The following is a 4,697-nucleotide window of genomic DNA, read 5'->3' as shown; positions in this document are numbered from 1 at the left end:
AAAAAAAATCCAATCCAAAAAATGGGCAGAAGACTTAAATAGACATTTCTCCAAAGATATAGAGACTGCCAACAAACACATGAAAGAATGCTCAACATCACTAATCATTAGAGAAATGCAAATCAAAACTACATTGAGATATCATCTCACACCAGTTAGAATGGCCATCATCAAAAAATCTATAAGCAATAAATGCTGGAGAGGGTGTGGAGAAAATGGAACCCTCTTGCACTGTTGGTGGGAATGTAAATTGATAGAGCCACTGTGGAGAACAGTATGGAGGTTCCTTAAAAAACTAGAAATAGAACTACCATATGACCCAGCAATCCCACTACTGGGCATATACCCTGAGAAAACCATAATTCAAAAAGAGTCATGTACCAAAATGTTCATTGCAGCTCTATTTACAATAGCCCGGAGATGGAAACAACCTAAGTGCCCATCATCGGATGAATGGATAAAGAAGATGTGGCACATATATACAATGGAATATTACTCAGCCATAAAAAGAAACGAAATTGAGCTATTTGTAGTGAGGTGGATGGACCTAGAGTCTGTCATACAGAGTAAAGTAAGTCAGAAAGAGAGAGAAAAATACCGTATGCTAACACATATATATGGAATCTAAAAAGAAAACTGTCATGAAGAACTGAGGGGTATGACAGGAATACAGACACAGACCTACTAGAGAATGGACTTGAGGATATGGGGAGGGGAAGGGTAAGCTGTGACAAAACGAGGGAGAGGCATGGACATATATACACTACCAAACGTAAGGTAGATAGCTAGTGGGAAGCTGCCGCATAGCACAGGGAGATCAGCTCGGTGCTTTGTGATCGCCTGGAGGGGTGGGATAGGGAGGGTGGGAGGGAGGGAGGTGCAAGAGGGAAGAGATATGGGAACATATGTATATATATAACTGATTCATTTTGTTGTAAAGCAGAAACTAACACACCATTGTAAAGCAATTATACTCCAATTAAAAAAATTGCTTCTTATGATTTTCTAGCTTGTATAATAACAATACAAATAGTTAATGTTTTTGAGTGTTTATTATGCATTTTCTACTGTTCTGAATACTTTAAATATATTATTTCATTTATTATATCCTTACAACCACCTCATGAAGTAGGTGGAGACCTTGAGATACTAAGTATTTTGCTCAATTATACACAGAGCCGTCAAATAATTTTCCCAATAAAAGATATATGGGGAGAAAAAGAGCTGCTAGGCCTAAGGATGTTTACTTTTGCTCATCTCCTGCCTTCCGTCTGGATTACATTACCTGGGTACACTCTAATCTGTACATTATTCCAACCTTACCTCAGAGATTCTCACACCAGCACTTGAAGCTTACTCCAGGAAGGGAAGATTTGAGTCAGACTTCCCTGTGGGTGACAGACAGGAAGTAGGTGGGAATATCAGAAGAAGTAATGATTTGGGGAGCAGATCAGTAGTAGGGCTTCAGGAACATACAGAACTGGACTCATGTCCTGGCTCCTTTACTTCCTGATTGTGTGACCTTGGGATTTGTCTCTGCTGAGACTTAGTAATTAAACTGGAATATCGAAGTGGAAGATTTAAAATCCACAGATGTGCCAAGAAAAACCTGTCCCTTTATGTCTATGTCTGTATCAGAATCCATAGCATTCCTGGTACCACATCTGTCCAGCTGTACGGCCTTGGGGAAACGCTTTGCTATTTCTGGACACCACTGTCAATATCAGTGACATGAAGAACTTTAACTGGATATTCTCTAAAGGGCCTTTCCACTCTGATAGTCTTGAAAACTAAACAACAAACAAAACAAAGCAAAAAAACATGGGATAATACAGGCCAATTGTTCTCCACAAAAAAGCTAGTGGGCAATTTCAGAGCTTACACATGGCTGTTTCCTTCCTTGGTCTGGGAAGGGGTAAATAGTGTCATTAATCATTATCAACATAGTGACGAAGAAAAATTTCCTGTGACCTACGATGTGTGAGATATGGTGAGGAAGATTCATATTTGTTAATGGTACTTATAATGCTTACTTAATTGTTTCAATTATAAGACCCATGAAAATTTACAAAATATCTATACCCATTAATCTCATTTCATATCCATAACAATTTATTTAGGATGGTACCTATTGTTATCCTCATTTTACAGAGGAGCCAACTAACTTTGAAATGATATGGTAATTTTCCCAAAATCACACAGCATTAGCTGTGCTATAATTTCACTTATTAAAGTGAAGTGCCCATATCAGCACTCAGATACGTTTTACTTCAAAATTGTTACTATTTAAGGAGAGAGGGGCAAGACGGCAGAAGAATAAGATGCGGAGATAACCTTCCTCCTCTCAGATACACCAGAAATACATATACATGTGAAACAACTCCTACAGAACACCTACTGAATGCTGGCAGAAGACCACAGACCTGCCAAAAGGCAAGAAATTCCCCACATACCTGGGTAGGGCAAAAGAAAAAAGAATAAACAGAGACAAAAGAATAGGGATGGGGTCTGCACCAGTGGGAGGGAGCTGTGAAGGAGGAAAGGTTTCCACACACTAGCAAGCCCCTTCATGGGCGGAGAATGCGGGTGACGGAGGGGGGAAGCTTCGGAGCCGCAGAGGAGAGCACAGCAACAGGGGCATGGAGGGCAAAGCCGAGAGATTCCCGCACAGAGGATTGGTGCCGACCAGCACTCACCAGCCCGAGAGGCTTGTCTGCTCACCCACCAGGGTGGGCGGGGGCTGTGAGATGAAGCTTGGGCTTTGGTCAGAGTGAAGGGAGAGCACTGGGGTTGGTAGTGCGGACACAGCCTGCAGGGGGTTAGTGCACCACAGTTATCTGGGAGGGAGTCAGGGGAAAAGTCTGGAGCTGCCGAAGAGGCAAGAGACTTTTTCTTCCCTTTTTGTTTCCTGGTGCACAAGGAGAGGGGAATAAGAGCGCTGCTTAAAGGAGCTCCAGAGACGGGTGCGAGCCGAGGCTTACAGCGCAGACCACAGAGACGGGCATGAGATGCTAAGCCTGCTGCTGCCGCCACCAAGAAGCCTGTGTGTGAGCACAGGTCACTATCCACACCTCCATACCAGGGAGGCTGTGCAGCCTGCTACCGCCAGGGTCCCATGATCCAGCGACAATTTCCCCAAGAGAATGCATGGCACGCCTCAAGCTGGTGCAATGTCACGCCAACCTCTGCTGCCGCAGGCTTGCCCCACATCCATACCCCTCCCACGCCCCAGCCTGAGTGAGCAGGGCCCCCGAATCAGCTGCTACTTTAACCCCATACTGTGTGAGCGAAGGACAGATGCCCTCCAGTGACCTACACGCAGAGGTGGGGCCAAATGCAAAGCTGAATCCTGGGAGCTGTGCAAACAAAGAAGAGAAAGGGAAATCTCTCTCAGCAACCTCACAAGCAGATTGAAGCTCCACAATAAATTTGATAAACCCTGCATCTGTGGAAAACATGAATAGACAACGAACCATCCCAAATTCAGGAGGTGGACTTTGAGAGCAAGATTTATTATTTTTTCCCATTTTCCCCTTTTTGTGAGTGTGTACATGTATGCTTCTGTGTGAGATTTTGTCTGTATAGCTTTTCTTTCAACATTTGTCCTAGGGTTCTATCAGCCCGTTTTTTTTTTTCTTTTTGATTTTATTTCTTTTTAAAATTTATTTTCTTAATAATTATATTTTTATTTTAATAACTTTATTTTATTTTATCTTATTTTATTTTATCCTCTTTCTTTCTTTCTTCCTTTCTTTCTATTTATTCTCCCTTTTATTCTGAGCCGTGTGGATGATAGGCTTTTGGTGCTCCAGCTAGCAGTGTTGTGCCTCTGAAGTGGGAGAGCCAACTTCAGGACACTGGTCAAAAAGAGACCTCCCAGCTCCACATGATATTAAATGGCGAAAATCTCCCAGAGATCTCCATTTCAACACCAGCATTCAGCTTCACTCAACGACCAGCAAGCTACAGAGCTGGACAACCTATACCAAACAACTAGCAGGACAGGAACACAACCCCAACCATTAGAAGAGAGGCTGCGTAAAATCATAATAAGTCAACAGACACCCCAAAACACACCACCAGACGTGGACCTGCCCACCAGAAAGACAAGATCTAGACTCATCCACCAGAATACAGGTATTAGTCCCGTCCACCAGGAAGCCTACACAAAACATTGAAACAACTTTAGCAACTGGGGACAGACACCATAAACAACGGGAACTACGGACCTGCATCCTGCAAAAAAGGGACCCAAAATACAATAAGATAAGCAAAATGAGAAGACAGAAAAACACACAGCAGATGAAGGAGCAAGATAAAAACCCACCAGACCTAACAAATGAAGAGGAAATAGGCAGTCTACCTGAAAAAGAATTCAGAATAATGATAGTTAAAATGAACTAAAATCTTGGAAACAGAATAGAGAAAATACAAGAAACATTTAACAAGGACCTAGAAGTACAAAAGATGACAGAAGCAATGATGAACAACACAATAAATGAAATTAAAAATAGTCTAGATGGGATCAATAGCAGAATAATTGAGGCAGAAGAACGGATAAGTGATCTGGAAGATAAAATAGTGGAAAGAACTGCTGCAGAGCAGAATAAAGAAAAAAGAATGAAAAGAACTGAGGACAGTCTCAGAGACCTCTGGGAAAACATCAAATTCACCAACATTCGAATTGTAGGGGTTGC

The sequence above is a fragment of the Delphinapterus leucas genome, chromosome X, assembly GCF_059928025.1.
Source record: "Delphinapterus leucas isolate spDelLeu-1000000601 "Yukka" chromosome X, BTC_Dleu_Yukka2, whole genome shotgun sequence".
In the NCBI taxonomy this organism is placed as follows: Eukaryota; Metazoa; Chordata; class Mammalia; order Artiodactyla; family Monodontidae; genus Delphinapterus; species Delphinapterus leucas.
This window is presented reverse-complemented; position numbering follows the sequence as displayed.